This window comes from Jaculus jaculus, chromosome 7, assembly GCF_020740685.1.
Source record: "Jaculus jaculus isolate mJacJac1 chromosome 7, mJacJac1.mat.Y.cur, whole genome shotgun sequence".
Lineage (NCBI taxonomy): Eukaryota > Metazoa > Chordata > Mammalia > Rodentia > Dipodidae > Jaculus > Jaculus jaculus.
This window is the reverse complement of record NC_059108.1, coordinates 51,246,868-51,265,345: the sequence shown is the minus strand read 5'-3', so window position 1 is coordinate 51,265,345 and position 18,478 is coordinate 51,246,868. Positions and strand designations below refer to the sequence as shown.

The following is an 18,478-nucleotide window of genomic DNA, read 5'->3' as shown; positions in this document are numbered from 1 at the left end:
TTATACAATGAAAACATAAAAACACTGAAGAAAGAAACTGAAGAGGATATGAGTAGATGGAAAGACCTCCCATGGTCATGGATTGGGAGAACAAACACCATAAAAAGGACCACTCTACCAAAAGCAATTCACAGATTCAGTGCAATACCTATAAAAATTCCAGCAACTTTCTTCACAGAGATTAAAAAAATAGTCTCAGTATTCACCTGGAACTACAGGAAGCCTTGGATATCTAATACTATCCTCAGCAAAATTAACACTTCAGGGGTCATCACCATACATGACTTCAAACTATACTACAAAGCCAAATTAGTAAAATCAGCATAGTACTGACACAAAAACAGATGTACATATATATTAATGGAACTGATTAAAAGATCCTAGCCTTAGTTTAAGCAGCTAGAGCCACCTAATATTTGAGAAAGAAGCCATTAATGCAAAATGATGTAAAGAGAGCATTTTCAGCAAATGGTACTGAAGAAATTGGATAACCATATGTAGAAAAATTAAACTAGACCCACTCCTCTCACTGTGTATGAAATTTAACTTCAAATGGCTTAAGACCCTCAATGTGAGACCTGAAATTCTAAAACAATTTGGGAATAAAATAGGAAGAATTCTGCAAGATATAGGCAAGGGGAAAGACTTCCTGAATAGGACCATTGTAGCCCAGGAACTTAAACACTTAACCAGTTGAACCTCATAAAACTAAAAAAACTTTTGTACAGATACGCATACTTTAAACAGACTCAACCACACAACACACAAAATGGGAGAAAATCTTCACCAGCTACAGCACTGACAGACACCTAATATATAGCATCTACAAAGAATTTTAAAAATTAAGTAATATAAATCAGGGCTGGAGAGATGGCTTTGTGGTTAATGTACTTATCTATGAAGCCTAAGGACCTAGGATGAACTCCATAAGCCAGATGCACATGGGAATTCATGGATCTGGAGTCTTTTTGCAATGGCTAGAGGCTCTGGTATGCCCATTCTCCCTCTCTCTCCCTCTCTCTCTCTCTCTCTCTCTCTCTCTCTCTCTCTCTCTCTCTCTCTCTCACACACACACACACACACACACACAAATAAATAAATAAAATACTAAAATATCAAACATACTGCTGAAAAAATGGGGCACAGACTTCTGAATCAAGGAGGTACAAATATCCAATACTCATTTAACAAACTGTTCAACATCTTTAGTCATCAGGGATAGGGCAATTAAAACAACTTTGAGCTGCCCCTTCTCGGGGGTCATGATGGGCAGCAAGTTGGTGTCTGCCACCAAGGTCATTCAGGTAGTAAAGTCACATGCTCCATTGATAAGGTTCCCTAACAGAAGAGACAATCCTAAACTTGGCCTCGCAAGCTATGAGCTCAGCAGGGCTCCCGCCCCACTCTATAATCACACAACATCGTAAAGGAAGTAAAGCACCAGATTTGCTGATGCACCAGGGTCCACAAGACACTGCAGACATAATCAAAACCTTACCTCAGAAATACAGAAGGAAACTCATCTCTGAAGAAGTGGAATTTATCTAAAGAGGAGGTCCAGAATGATCCTTGTGGCTGCTATTTGTCATCAGACAAAAGAATTATCTTTGCAATAAAGGACTTCCAAAAACACAAGTGAAAAATTGTATATTAAAAAACCATAATAAATAAATATTCTGCACCAAAAGGAAATATAGAAACTTGAAGTGGATACTTGTATCACCTAATTTCTGTAACTTGGTTGGCTTCTCCACAAGCTCACCTTATTATGTCCTTTGTACTTACTAAAGTCTGCACTTTTAAATGTAAAAAAAAAAAAAAACAACGACAACAAAAAAAACTTGGAGATTCCATCTCATCCAAGACAGAATGGCAATCCTCAAAAAATCAAATCACAACAGATGTTGGCAAGGCTGTTGGGAAAGTGGAATACTTTTCTGTTGCTGGTGGGAATGCAAACTTGTACAATGCCTATGGAACTCAGTTTGGAGACTCCTGACAAAGATAAATATTTATTTACCTAGTTATTTGGCTTAGTTATCTGCCCTAGTTATTTCTCTCTTCAGTATCTACCCTAAAGACTTCACTCTTTACTTCAGAGATACTTGTTCAACCATGTTTTTCACTGCCAAGTGGTAACAATTAGAATCACCACAGATGCCTATCAACAGATGAGTGGATAATGAAGATGTGGTACATATACACATCTGAAATGGAATGCTACTCAACAGTAAGAAAAAATTAAATAAGCCGGGCGTGGTGGTGCATGCCTTTAATCCCAGAACTCAGAAGGCAGAGGTAGGAGAATTGCCATGAGTTCGAGGCCATCTGAGACTCCATAGTGAATTCCAGGTCAGCCTGGGCTAGTGTGAGACCCTACCTCAATAAAACAAAACATATGAAACTAAGGAAAATTAGCAAAACAAGCAAGGGTGCTGTTTTCCTGATGAACCAGATACCAGCACAAGAGGGAAGGAGAGCAACACAGAGAGAAATCAACTCCTACCAAATCAGAGAGCCAGAGCCTCAGAGGCTCCCATCACCTCATCACTGAAGCAGACCAAAATTGAACCCAACATGGCTCAGGGAAATTTTGCAGAAGAGGAGGTGGAAAGAATGTCAGAGCCACATGTTGGGTCATGATATACAGAGACATTTATCGTACCAACAACTGTGGGCTAACTCCACAATGCATGACCCATATACCTCAACAAGGAGGGGCCAATGGGGAGGGGGTAGGTCACGGATGAGCCTAATAATGGTACCAAACTGCCTGTATTTGCTGAATAGAAAACTAATAAAAAAAAACCATAACAGGGGCTGGAGAGATGACTTAGCGGTTAAGCGCTTGCCTGTGAAGCCTAAGCACCCCAGTTCCAGGCTCGGTTCCCCAGGTCCCATGTTAGCCAGATGCACAAGGGGGCACATGCGTCTGGAGTTCGTTTGCAGTGGCTGGAGGCCCTGGCGAGCCCATTCTCTCTGTCTCCCTCTATCTGTCTTTCTCTCTGTGTCTGTCGCTCTCAAATAAATAAATAAAAATTTTTTTAAAAAAGTTAAAAAAAAAACATAACAAAAATTAAATACTGAAATTTGCAGGAAGATGAATTGTCATGGAAAATATCCTAAGTGAGTTCACACAGACCAGGAAAGACAAACATTGCATATTTTCTCTCACATGCTGCCCCTAAACTGGACTAGTGAAGAGGAATATAAAAGGGAGTAAATATTAGGAGTATGTGAGTGTAACTAGAATGAGAGCAGGTAAAAGCAGAATCAGGAAGGGAGGAGAGGAGAGAACATGTGATAAACCCAACTGGAAAAGAATACATGGGTGGGATAGTGGAGAGGGAATTCAGAGAAAGGGATGTCGAGGAAGGGAACTACATAAAACCAAAGACTAAAGCAGTAAGCACAATAGGAACCATTCTCCTGGAAACCAGTAGATGAGACAGAATCCTCAAACAAGGAAGGCGGATTGACCAAGTCACAATGCCTAGCAGAAGGAAGAGAAAACTTAATCCTTAAACCATAGGCCTGGCTTTGTGGATCTGAGGTCCAGAAATAGGTTATCCCCCCCCACCCTCAGTGATCAGTGGGTCTAGGTGAACTGTGTGATTCCCCAAAACATCACAGGCCATTGCCAAGCACTTGGATACTAGATAAAGCTAAAAGTTGTTGGCATGACCTGTTGGTGCCAACTGAACTTATTTCCAAGTCCTTAAAGACTAGTACTGAGGAACTAAAGCTGAGACTGGGGTGAGTCAACAGAATTAGGGGACTCCAAGCTTGTACCCAGTAAGATTGCCAAAATCAGCAGTTTGCACAAATTTTAAAACAGCTCAGTGTACAGATTCATAAAGACTTTATACAGATGATGGCTTATTCAAAAGCAAAATAAGTAGTACTTCCTTACCTCAGAAGCAGGAGACAACTTTAGCTAACTTGAGGCCATAGATGAATACCAGATCTCCCTAACAGTTGGAAAAGTAGATACCACAAGTACTGTTCCCAGCACTCTAGGATCAGATACAGGTGTCCTTCTCAAAACATAATGTCAGCAGAATCACAGAGCATTCTGCAGGCAGAATGCTCTTGCCTGAACAGGCTAAAAGGCACCTACCATAAGGTAAGACCCTGTGCTGAAGACACCACAGTCTGCCACCTGAGAACACTGAGAGACAATGTGATTATAGAAGTGAAAGCCTGGCAAACAATCATGGTGTTGAAAGTGCTACGGAAGCTACTGGGCAACAATGGCCACCAATAGGATGACTAAGCAGGAGACCCTGCAAGCCACACAATCTACTAAGTAGACAAGAAGTATACACTTGTATAATAGTAGAAAACAGAGCCGGGTGTGGTGGTGCACACATTTAATCCCAGCACTTGGGAGGCAGAAGTAGGAGGATTTCCATGAGTTTGAGGCCACCCTGAGATGACATAGTGAATTCCAGGTCATCCTCGGCTAGAGTGAGAGCCTACCTCAAAAAGCCAAAAAAAAAAAAAAAAAAAAAAAAAAAAACAGTAAAACACAGCCTTTGTGGGTAACAACTGCCCTCTGATTGAACATGTGGCCCACTCAATAGGAGATAACTCATAAGTGGTACTGGGAACCAAGTCAGCAACCCATGGTCAAGAAAATCACAATACCCAGAGAGAAGTCCCCAGTGTTCCCTGTACAAGTTGAGTGTATAGTATCATCAAAATATTTCTCAAGCTCTTCTGCATGTCTCCTTGTAGCTCTTACCCTTGGTCAGAGTATCTGTTTTATTTTATAGATGGCAGAGAATACTGGGGAGATCAAAGATCCATCAATGTAAGACAGCTGAATGTCCACCACAAGATGTGCCACCTCCACCACATTTACCAGAATGCAGAAGAAACTATGGAAGAAGTAACATGAATATTGCTCCCAATGTAAGCCTGACAAACATCTCCATGAATATAGCAACAAAAATGAGGCAAAACACATCATAACAAAAGTACAGAGGATACAGAGAAGACAACACTGACTGATAGCACACTTGCCAAGGCTCAGGGACTATTGTGGAGGAAGGGTTGGGAAGATTGTAAGAGCTACAGGTGGGTAGAATCACCTTTAGACACAACTCCCCCAGGGACAGAGGCCCTAATTACCCCACATTAAACACCAGTACATAATTGAGGAGGACAAGGAAACAGGGATGGGAGATGGGTCATACTATAACCAATGTTAACAAAATAATTGTTAGTAAAAAAGACAAAAAAATCAACTGTACTTATAACATCTGTCAGCTAAAATATTTCAAGTAGGAAGAATGATGTGTCAAAATTTGAATATTCACAACTCTCTGGCCTTTGCTGTACTCTTATCAGCCACTTTTAAGTATGCTATAGAAAACGCTTCAGAAATACAACTTCCCAATGTAAACCATTTAACACACAAACACATACTTGCTAGATAAATTAAATTAAGTATAGTTGTGACTAAATATATTCATGTAGGCAGGGAGGTCACATAAACGTGTCCATTTTTGAAAATATTATTATCACAAAATCATACCTTTCCTTTGTTCATAGTCTATTGCAGAACAAATAATAGCTGTTGTTGCCAAACATTTTAGAAACATACACATTAAACTTTAAAAAAATATTCAAATATTTGAAACCACCTAAATCTCTGTTTTCTATTACTATACAATTTGTAATTGAAATTGTTTATGGAGGGCCTAGGAGATAAGTGGGAAAAGCACTTATACAGCAAGTATGAGTACCTAAATTCTGATGCTCAGACCCTACATAAAAAAATCCAGAAGCTGGGGCAAGCATGGTGGTCTGGAGGGAGTAGGCCCCCCACCCATTTCTGGACACCTTCCACCTCTGAGGTCTGAGTTCCTTGCAGGGCAGTGTGTGGGCAGTGAAATGGCCTGGAGTGAGTAGGCCAGATGGATTTATGGGCTTCTCCAACCTCCTGGGTCCAAATGAGCTTCCTGTGGGGACAGTGTGTGGGCAGGAGTAGTGGTCTAAACTGAGTAGGTCAGACCCCTGTATCTGGGCTCCTCCCACCTCCTCAGTCTGGGTTGCCTGAACTGGTCTGTGCCTTGGAGGGTGCAGCACTAAGTACCAAGATCCCTGTTCCCTTGCTTTTCCTAGTCCCCTGGTCCTCATAGGTCCCATTGTGCCTTGCTTGGGGAAGACTGGTCCTGTGTGAGCTGTAGAATCAGGCCTTTTGCTCTGGTATCCTGACTGGTTACTAGGTACCAATATCCATGTTCACCTGAGTCAGAGGGTGAAAAGGCCAAAGGACAAAAACTTGCTTCCTCCTCAATAAAATAAAAAGCCTTCCTAAAATGGGTAGAGAACAATGCAAAAAAGCCAACAAACTCAGAAAACTAAGAGATCTTCAACAAGGCTGCCTAGTTCTACTATGGAAGCCTCCAATGAAAACATAGAGAAATCAACAGGAATTCATTTCCAAAATGAAAACACCATAACCAGTGAGGCCCTGATTAAAAAAAAAAAAAAATCACTGAACTTGAAGCAAACCATCACAGAACCAATAATAGTATCAATGAAATTGAACAGAATCATCTCCTAGAGCATTTAGCTTTTGACAGTAGGGCTAACCTGATTGAAGAAAATGTTATATCACTCCCAAGAGATATGAATAAATTTAAGGTAAGTCAAGAAATGGAAGACCTCAACAACTGGTTGATTAAGCTTAATGAAGACTTGACCAACTGCAAGAATGAACTACAGGAAGCATCAAGAAAATCAGAACACAAACCGAAGTCATACCTCAAAAATGAGATGGACATGATACAAAATAACACAACAGAAAACAAAATCAAATAGAAATTATAAAAAAACTCTCTAAAATCTCTCACCAACAGAGTTACTAATGTGGAAGACAGAACCTCTGACCTGGAAGATAAGGTAGAAGAAATTTATTGGGAGGCCCAAAACTTTGCTAAGTTTAAAGAATCAAGTGAACAGAATATGAGGGAATTGTGGGACACCCTAAAACTACCAAACATCTGGATCATGGGTATACCAGAAAGAGTGGAAATCCAGACCAGAGGCAAAGAGAACATACTCAACAAAATTATTGAAGAAAATTTTCTGAATCTTGCACAAGAGAGGCCCATCCAGATACAAGAATCCCACCAAACAGGCAAGACCAAAGAAGAAACTCTCTAAGACACAGCATAGTTAAAACTCTTAGCAATGAAAATAAAGAGAGACTGTTCAAAGCAGAAAGTAACAAGCAATTCACAAGATATGAAGGCAATTCCATCAAAATTACATCATATTTCTCAGTGGAAACCATGAAAGCCAGAAGAGCCTGCAATGGAACAATTCAAAATCTGAAAAATTATAGCTTCCAACCCAAGCTACATTACCCAGCAAAAGAATCTCTCATAATGATGGTGAAAGGAAAACTTTCCAAGAAAAATGTCAACTCTATGATTATATGAATACAAAGCCAAACCTACAGAGAATACTTGAGGGAATACTCCACACAGAACAAACAACCAATCTCAAGAACCAACAAGAAGATCACAATAACCAAAAGAGTACATCATACAAGAAAGCACCAAACCCCATAAAATACCTCATCATGGCAGGGTTTAATTCAAACCTCCCAGTAATCTGTTAATCTACTTACATATACAATACTGTCCCCTTATGTCCTCCCCTCTCCTCCCTCACTTATAGTCCTTTTCTAGCTTCCTGGCCTCAGTAACTAATTGTTTCATTGATTCTTTGTATTTTTTTTTTTTTTGCTATTTTGTTAATTTATGCCCTAATCTTTATTATTTCTTCCCATCTACTTTTTTTTTTTTTTTTTTGAGTTTTCAAGGTAGGCCCTCACTCTAGCCCAGGCTGACCTAGATCTCATTATTTAGTCTCAGAGTGGCTTTGAACTCATGATGATCCTCCTACCTCTGCCTACCAAGTACTGGGATTAAAGGCATGCACCACCATGCCTAATGCACCTACTGAATTTTGGTTTGCCTGGTCTTCATTTTCCAAGGTCTTAAGGTGAATCATTAGGTTGTATACTTGTGATCTTTCTTATTTACTACTATAAGCACTTAAAGCTATAAATTTACCACTTAGGACTGCCTTTATTGTGTCCCAAAGGCTTTGATATGTTTTATTATCATTCAGTTGACTTTACGAGTTTTTTCAGTAGCATACTATTAAGTTTCCATGATCTTCTGTATGCTTTGTAGATTTCTTGTTGCTGGTTTGATCCTATTATGATCAGATAAAGTACAAGGGATTATTTCAACTTTCTAGTATTTGTTAAGATTTGCGTTGTGTCCTAATATAATGTCTATTTTAGAGAATGTTCCATGGGATCATAAGAATGTGTATTATGCAGCATTTGGATGCAACATTTTGTAGCTATCTGTTAGGTCCATGTGTTCTATGACATCATTTAATGCAGATGCTTCTCTATTTTTTGTTGCCATTACCTGTCAATTCATGAGAGTGGGGCATTGCAATCACCAATTACCATTGTGTTTGTTGTTATCTGTGTCTTTAAGTCTAACAGTGTTCATTTGATGAAACTGTGGACACCCATGTTAAGTACATATATGATTGAATTATGATGTCTTCCTGTTGAATTATTCCTTTAGCTAATATGATGTGACATTCTTTATTTTTCCTAAACTAGTGTTGGCTTGAAGTATATCCAGTCAGATATTAGGATAGCAACACCTGCTGTGTCCCTAGGCCCATTTGCTTGAAATCCTATCTTCCATCCTTTCACCCTAAGATGGTGTCTGACATTTATGAAGAGGTAAGATCCTTGGAGGCAACAAACAGAAGGATTCTGTCTTTTATTCCAGGCTACATGCCTGTGCCTTTTTGTTGGTGCACTCAGGCATTGATATTAAGTTATCATTGAAAGGTAGGTATTTATTCTTGCCATTCTTCTTGTTTTGTAGTGCTTCCTGTTTTCTCTTTACTCTCTTGTATTAACTATTATTTGAATATGGTTTATTTTTCTCTGGTTCCTCATGTGTGTGCTTTCCTTTCTCTTCAGCATGAAGGATCCTTTCAAGTATTTTCTGTTAGTGGTCATATATTCCTTGAGCCTCTTTTTGTTGTGGAATGTCATTTATTTGCCATCAATTTAGATGGGTATCGTTGATGGATAAATAAATCTTGGTTGACAGTTGTTATCTTTCAGGAATGGATGGATAATTCCAAGTCTTCCTGGCTTTTCAAGTTTGTATTGAGCAATCTGCTTTTATCCTGATGGGCTTGCCTTTAATTTGCCTCTCTAACTGCTTTTGATATATTTTCTTTGCATTTTGTGCTCAGTAATTTAATCATAATATGACCAGGAGACATTCTTTCCTGGTTTTGTGTGTTTGGTGTTCTAAAGGCTTCCTGTGTCTGTATTGGCATCTCTTTCCCAATTTGGGGGAAATTCCCTTCTACTATTTTGTTGAAACATCTCCTTTTCGGGTGAAAGTCTTCTCCTATAATACCCTAAATTCTTATGTTTGATCTTTTTATACTGTCCCAAAATATCTTGAAATTCACATTTATATCTTACTATTAGCTTGTCTTTCTTTGTGCTATACTGTATTAGATATGCCATCTGGTCTTCTAGTTGAGATATTCTGTTCTCTCCTTCATCCATTTCATTTGTGAGATTTTCTACAGAGTTTTTAAATGACTTACTGTGTTTTCATTTCTAGTACTTCTGATTGTTTTTTCTTTAGTATTTCTATTTCCTTTTATTTTGTATTGACTTCCTCATTTCATTAAGTTGGGTTCCTGTATTCTCCTTTATGTGTTTGTTTTCTTCTTTGATTCCTTTGAACATAGTTATAATCATTCTTTTGAAATCTTTGTCAAGCATTTCATCTAAATCAGTCTCATTGGCAATGATTTCTGATGGATTTACAATAATTTTTGGTGGAATTATATTGTCTAGATTTTTTTGTGTTTCTTGTATTATAATGTAGAGATTTTATATCTTGGGTTAATTTGATGCTTGGGTTTTCTAATTATCTGCAGTATTCTTAAATGTGTAAATCTGATGTCATATATCTTCAGGGTAGAAACATAAGGTGCCAGGTGTGGCTCTTATATGACACCCAGAGTAACAGCAGAAGTGCCACTAGATGTTGAGTTTGCCTAGTATGCAAGTATTATAGTAGGCTGGCTAGAGCAAAATACAGACAATTTTTAAAATTCAACTGAGAAATGTACATATTCAATTAAAACCCGCAGAGTATTTATGTAACAGTGAATATTAAAAAGAACAGATAATCTAACAATGTCAAAGTCCCTAAGGGTGTATGTTGCCCCTCACCCTTAATCCTGTCAACTGGGAGGCTGAGATTTCTTGTCTATAGAGTTCCAGGTCAGCCTGAGGCCAAATGAGATGCTGTCCCCCAAAATGACAGGAGAATACAAAGGCACTATAAATCAGGAAGCAACAAAGAACAGCCCCCAAATACAGCTTATTTAAGCATGGCAAGGCCGACCATCAATCAAATCTAACACATAATCTGTCCTTCTATGGAAGGTGTGATTAGCACTTCCAATGCAGGCTCATATACTATGCTTTGTGGCAAGCACTGACCCAGTATAAGTAAACTATGTTACCTTTTTTGATGGCTTTTGTTTCAGCTATGCTGTGTGCCTGCTTGGGTCCCTTGTTACTGCACTATAGGCTCAGCTAAGTTGGCTGGATTGGTGGGTCTGCTGTTCTCATTACCTGTGCTGGGTGCCTGCTCGGTGCTGTGTAGCTGATCTCCTTCCCCAGGTTGGGGAAAGGAGGCTGTGGAGTGTACCCAAAGTTGTACCAGAGCTGCATACCTGGCCCTTGTAATCCTCTCCCTCATGAGCTGCTATCTTCTCCTTCAGGTTTCTTGACTTTCCTAGGAGACTGGTGTGAGTGGAAAATCCTTTCACCTGGTTTCTCCTGTGACTCAGGCAGAGTCTTGGTGGCCACATGGCCAGTGCCACTGTGGGAGCCAATTTTGCCTGCTTTTGTGCTTAGTAGAAGCGTTGAATCTCTCCTGCTTCTCTTCTGAGATTGATAATTTCTTTTACACCTCCACTTTTCAATAGAAGAGTGCATTTTGCTGTTCTCTGCCTATTTCCCTCCTAGGCTGCTTTAGGATAGCTACTATGCCCCCATCTTACCTGAAAGTCCCAAATATAGGTGCTTAGTTTTATTTACTCTTACAAACATGAGATTTTTAGGCTTCACTTACTTTGTGGGAAAGAACAGAAGTAAAAATACTTTCACAATCAGGGTTTTTTTTTTTTGTGTGTGTGTGTCCTACACACTCTCTCAAACATAAGCACTTCATAGAAAAGAAAGAATATAAATTATCTATCTTGTGTATGATCTTATTTCAGAGCAATTTACATTGAGGATCACTTAATTATGCTCCCAAATAAGGTTAGGATATTTCTTTCTTAAAAATTTATTATTTAAGCCAGGAGAGGTGGCACACACCTTTAACCCCAGCACTTGGGAGGCAGAGGTAGGAGGATCACTAAGAGTTCGAGGCCACCCTAAAACTACATAATGAATTCCAGGTCAGCCTGGACCAGAGTGAGACCATACCTTGAAAAAAACAAAAACAAACAAAGAACTAAATTAATAATAAATAATAAATGAATGAGAATTATGAGAGATTGGGGCAGATAGAGAAAGAAAACAGGTACACTGGAGCCTCTGCAAATAAATTACAGATGCATGAGCCACCACGTGCATCTGGATTACATGGGTACTGGGAAATAGAACTTGCATCCTTAGGCTTCACAGGCAAGGACCCTAACCACTGAGCAATCTCTCCAGCCCAATGTTTCTTTTTATATTAGAAGCCTTTGAGAAAATAACTTACCTTAGCTAATAATTATACAAAACTTTCAGTCAGTTGTTAAAAGCTAACCACTGATTTCCCTTCAAGTATAGAGAATAGAATTACATAAGTTATTTCCTATTTTAGGAAACACTTTAATGTTGTCAATGACACTGAAATTTGCCTTTTAATTCTAATATCTAATTGGTAAAATAAGAAAAATAGCAGCTTTAGACAGGTTTGAATGTGTATTGTAAAATGGAGTATCATTAGGTTTTCCCACCACAGAGACTGACTGGTATATTCATGACTACACAGTGAATACCAGTGGTACTTAGGGGCAGATATATATAACCTGATACAAATATGACTAATATACAATATGTTCACACAGTAAAGCTCACAACTAAAAAAACCTTCATAAAACAGGTTAAAAACAAGAAATTAAAGAAGTTGAATTTACTAATTGAATTAATAATATGATAGGACAAAGCCAAACATGGTGGCTCCTATCTGTAATCCAAGAATTCAAGGCTGAGGCAGGAGAATTGGTACAAGTGTGAGGCCAGCCTGGGCAACACAGTGAAAGCCTGTTTTAGACAAAACAAAGTGAAACAAAACAAAAAAAGAACATTCAATGGCAAAAGTTGCAAATTTTTGCCATCATGTCAAATCCAGTGTGCTCTTTTAGAACCATTTGTTGTTAGCAAATAGTAATAATAACAATAATAATGGCTGAGGGGATGGCTTAGCAGTTAAGGTGTTTTCCTGCAAAGCTGAATGAGCCAGGTTTGATTCCCCAGTACCTGCATAAAGCCAGATGCACAAAGTACCACATGCATCTGGAGTTTATCTGCAGTGGCATTATGTCCTGGCAAACCCATTCTTTCTGTCTGTCTCTATCTGTGTGTGTGTGTCTACATCCAAATAAATAAATAAAAGTATTAAAAAACAATAAGAACAATTTAAAAATGGTAGTGTTATATGGCATTTTTCTTGAGGCATAACATAATGCCATCTTGGAATACAGAATGCTTTGCTCTCGTAGCCATGACAACTTTGGAGCAGAACAATAAAACATGATAGTCGGGTCTATGGCCATGATAATGGAGCTATTGACACACCCTAGTAGATGGAGTAGGGGGAGTCACAATAACTCATCTGGAATTCCAGACATAGTACCTTTCTGCTAGTCTCCCATGTGCAAATGGTCTTGGAAGTAGCTAGATTACACAGGAAATAGAAGGCTAACTAGGAAGGGGAGTCCATAAATTTCCATAAGGATATTATACAAAACAGAGTGGGACTTTGTAGTGACATATTTGTCTTTGAGTCAACCACACTACAATAGGTAACCCCTCATTTGTGCTCTGTACATAAACACAGACAACTCATTGGCTCACCAAAACTGGATTTGGTGCAATCATGGTCTATTCTGTGAGCCCTATCTGGAGTAGACAGACATGTGCTTATGTCCCCACAGGGAAAAAGTTTCACACAACAAATAGTATTTATAGCAGATTAAAATCGTGAAATTCAACATTTATTCTTCATAAGTAATATATTATTGGGACATGGCTACATCACTCATCTATGAACTGTCAAGTATTGCTTTCACATCACAGTGGCAGGATTGAAGAGATGCCACAAAGACTTATGTGGTGCTTTCATCATTTTGTACTGCTGTTTGACACATTATAAATTGTCATGATACATTATAACTACCAGCACTTTGAGTGCCTCACATATTGTCATATCACAATATATATATTTCTTCTTTTAGTACCAATGTCCATCATGTTAAAACAAGAGGGAAAATGTCATGTTTTAAAGGTACACAAAAGTAGGGATTGTGTTGTTACAAAATTAGATGGCTGCTGTAAAACAACACTTTGCATGTTATAATAATAGGATATTTTTAATCCATAGAAATTTGGTGGTTACAATATTAGAAAATTCAGATTACAAAGTACCTCATAGAAGAATTAGTTAAAAAAATAAGAATAATTTCAACCCAATATGTGACTCAAATGTTGCCAAACAAGGAGAGCTAGAGTTAATTAAATTGTGTTTGTATCAACTGAGGAAATATGTTCAGAGTAAACCTGCTCATGGCTATTAAGTTTGCTTTTGGGCAAGACCTTGAGAAACTGAGAACACTATGAGCAACATCAATAGTCAATATTAGTAAATGGAAACAAATCAAGGGAACTGGTTTTCCTGAGATATCTATGAGCCAACAGTGTATTTAATGAGTTAATGCCAGGGTTGATGTGACTGAGGATCTGAAGAGGTGGTCTCTATGCACTTCTGTGTTAACCAATTATAAGCAAAATTATTTCTAAGAAAAAAAGTGAATTCCATGCAACTTTCAGTAGATGTGTTATGGTTAGTAGTAAAAATATTTACGGAAGAAAAGGAGTTGGTTAAATTTACAAAATAAAACAAGAAAATGTAAGGTTTGTTTAAAACCTATTGTTGTATATTACCATTCATTAACAGGTATTTTGTGGAATGTAGTTCACCTGTTTTGTGTTATTAAACTAGAGATGTCAATAGTGAATTTTATTTACTCTCAAACACACCAAAAGTTCCTTTATCTATTCTCAGATATTGAAATTAAATGCCATATCAGGAGTTTAAAGCAAATCTGGGCTACACAATGAGTTTGAAACCAGCTTGGGCTATATGAGATCCTATTTTAAGAAAACAAAAACGAGCTGGAGAGATGGCTCAGGAGTTAAAGGCACTATAAGGGGAGTTTTGTCTTGTCAATTCACCAACACGCCAATGCATCAACAAAGTTAGGGTACTTGAGATTTTTATGAATTTAAGGAATTAAATCTATACCAGAGGATAAGAAATTTGCAGGAAAATAGATGGAACTGGAAAACATAGTGAGAGAACCCAGACTCAGAATGCAAATCTACATGTTCTCTCTCATACACAGATTCTAGCTCAGATTTTCTACAATAGTTAGCACAAGTTGGAATGAGTGTCTACAGAAAGGGAACATAGGGGTAAGCTTAGGTTTTCGCATGTAACAGTGGGAGGGAAAAGTGTAAGCAGGGATGGGGCAGGGAGATGAGTAAGAAAAGGGGGGTGGTAGAAAGATGGACTAAAACTAAGGACATATGAATAAGGTATGGAAACCTACTGCTTTGTTATCAAACTGTTATACTACCTTTGTGTTGCTGGTATAAACTACCTGACCAAAACCAGCTCATTAAAAAAAAAAAAAAAAAAAGATTTATTTTGGTTTAGTTTTTGTTGGGGGGGAAGCTTCATGATGGCAGGAAAAGGCAAGGCCTGAGTAGAGGGCTGGACATTATCTCCTTGCCACCGCAGGTAGAAAACAGCAGCAGAAGAGTGAGTTAAGCTAGCACTGGCAAGCTGGGGACTAACAAACCCCAAGGTCTGCCTCCAGTGACACAACCCCTCCAGCAATTCCACCTCCCAAACTGCCATCAGCTGGGATCAAGCTTTCAGAACACATGAGTTTATGGAAATGGGCAACTGACTTAAAGACCCACATTTCATCTGATCCCCACAAACTCATGACCTCATCAAGATTTTATAAAAAGGCATCAGTCTAACTTTCAAAGTCCTCATAGCTTTTTTTTTTTTTTTAAATCAATCTCAACACTGTTCAAAAGCCCGAAGTCCAAGGTCTCATCTTAAACTCAAGACAGTCTCTTAACTGTAAGCCTGTAAAATTAAAACACAAAAGCTGGGCGTGGTGGTGCATGCCTTTAATCCCAGCACTTGGGAGGCAGAGATAGGAGGATCGCTGTGAGTTCGAGGCCGCCCTGAGACTACATAGTGAATTCCAGGTTGGCCTGGGCTAGAGCAAGACCCTACCTTAAAAAAAAACAAAAAAAAAATTAAAACACAAGTTAAAAATATATAATGGTAGAGAGTAAACATTCACACTGCAAAGGGCATAGCAAGAAAACACTGAACTGATGCAAGATCTAAAACAGGGCCAACATCAAATTTTTCAGCTCCAAGTCTGACATCTAAGACCCAAAATGAAATCTCTGGGGTTCTAATTTCCTCCTTCCAGCCGAGTTGCCCATAGCTCAGGGAAAACATTTCAAGCTAGCAGTTCTCTTTGGTGGTTGTTCTAAAATCCTGGCATCTCTGAAACTTTGGGGTCTTCATTACAGTCCACAAGTCCATGCCATGTTCTTATAAGGCCTTCACATAGGGACTTCATCCTGTGGCATTTCCAAAGAAACACATTGCAAATCAATGATCCCCTTCCTTCCTGTATATGCTATAGTTCCACAGTACCAGGTGGGGTACCAAACTGTTAATCTGGGGGGAATAAAGCTAATTTTGAAAATTTTGAATAACTTTTTCAGCATTTTTTGCTGTAAGCTACCTTCATTCAAAAGAATCAGCATTCTTCCTTGTGTTCCAAAGCAGAACAGCTGGACCAATCTCAATGATGGTAATCTCTGAAACGATGGCAATGGAAATGAGTTGCAGTCACTGGCCCACAACTTTCATTTCTTTTTGCCATATCCTGCTCTGTACTCTGCCAAGCATATAAGTTCATTACTTTTAAATTTAGGTTTTCATGGGCTACAGAGATGTCTTAGTGATAAAGGCCCTTGCCTGCTAAGCCAAAGAACCCAGTTTTGATTCCCCAGGACCCACATAAGCCACATGTACAAGGTAGCACATGTCTGGAGTTCATTTGCAGTGGCTGAAGGCCCTGGCATGCCCCACTCTCTCTCTCTCTCACTCTTTAAAATGAATAAATAAGATAAATTTAGCTTTACTTATGTTCTAAGGACACTGTAAGAGTACAACCAGCCTCTGACAAACTGCCTCTAGTCCAGTCCAAAGCTTCTTCCCCACATAAGCCACACTTCTGCAGCCCACAATTCTTTCTGCATCTAGTACATCTTTCAACTCTCAATAGTATGGTTCACAAAGCTTGGCTTACAGCAATGCAAAGCATCTCTTAGTTCAAGATTTCAAATTCCTCCATATTCTTCTCTTAAATAAGTTTCAAAAGACCAAAGCCATACAGTCAGGTTTCTAGCAGGAATGCCCCCACAATAGGACCAATTTTCTTTTGTAGTTACCTTTGCATTGCTGGTATAAAACACCTGACCAGCCAGGTATGGTGCCACATGCCTTTAATCCTAGCACTTGGGAGGCAGAGGTAGGAGGATTGCCATGAGTTTGAGGCCACCCTGAGACTACATATACAGTGAATTCCAGGGCAGTCTGAGCCAGAATGAGACCCAACCTTGGAACACCAAAAACACCTGACCAAAAGCAGCTGATGTTTGGCTTATAGTCTTGAGAGCTTTATGACTTTATGGTGGCAGGGTAAACCATGGCACGAGCAGAGGCTGAATATCACCTCCTTGCCACAGCAGGTAGAAAATAGCAGCAGGAGAGTGAGCTGAGCTGGTATTGGCAAGCTGTGGGTTAATAAACTTCAAGGTCTTCCCCTAGTGACACACCTCCAGTAAGTTTCCTCCTCCCAAACTGACATTAGCTGGGAACCATACATTCAAAACTCGAGTTTAGGGAGTATCAGATTTAAATTACCACATAACTTAATTAAAAAAAATATGTATTTATTTGAGAGGAATATAGATGATGGATACATAGACAGACACCACATATATTGTTTGCGAGGTATTAAGAAACCAAATTGGAACTAAGCTGGACACTTCCTCTTTCCTGGCTTTCTTCAATCCAGGAAGTGCTATGCAGGCTTCTGAGTAAAGTTATCAAAAATTCTACCAAGTTGTGGATCCAATTTGCTTCCACAACTGACTTGCAAGGCAAGATGTGTCCATTGGTGCAGCAGCAGCATGAATATCATGTAGTAACAAACTGCTCTTTTTTTTTGGGGGGGGGGGTTTCGAGGTAGGGTCTCACTCTGGCTCAGGCTGACCTGGAATTCATTATATAGTCTCAGGGTGGCCTCGAACTCATGGTGATCCTCCTACCTCTGCCTCCCGAGTGCTGGGATTAAAGGCGTGCGCCACCACGCTCGGCTCAAACTGCTCTTTAATTGTATTTGAGGCCCATTCCACAGGAGAGAAATTGTGTCTGGTACTGCCAATTTAGCTAAAAGCCTGTGGCTAGGGGATTAGGCCCTGGTGGGAGGAAAGAAACAGACACCATGTCAATCTGCTTTCTAAATATGTTTATTCCCATACATTGGAACAGCTTGCAGTAACAGAGTAGTTGCAACGGGCTGAGGTAATGTAGAGATGCATAGTTGGCAGTGTTACCAAGTGACATGTATGTGCACAGCCCTAAAGATGACCTCTGAACCATGCCTTCCAAGGCTCAGGGACTGTCTTCTGGATATGATATGGTGGTTACACTAATGAACTCACACTGGGCATAGTTTCCTGCACAAGACTGAACCTGTCAATATTTCATCATGAGACTCACATAGTAACTGATGATTACTTGGGGGAAGAGGGAGTCTTGTTCTTCAGTGGTATTGCCACTTGTGGGTTGTCCATTCTTCAGTGAATACCTTCCCACTTATGATCATACAGTCAATCCAAAAACATGAAAATAAGATAGACATTAAATAGCAAGAACCATTTTAGTAGGAGACAGGACAAGAGAGGTAACTGTGGGAATGGGATGAAAATGCA

The 18,478-nt window shown here is 39.1% G+C and overlaps 1 pseudogene; it reads left to right on the top strand.

Annotated features, from left to right (window-relative positions):
* The first annotated feature begins 1,265 nt into the window (after positions 1-1,265).
* Positions 1,266-1,566, top strand: LOC101603108 (annotated as a pseudogene).
* Positions 1,567-18,478: the final 16,912 nt, after the last annotated feature.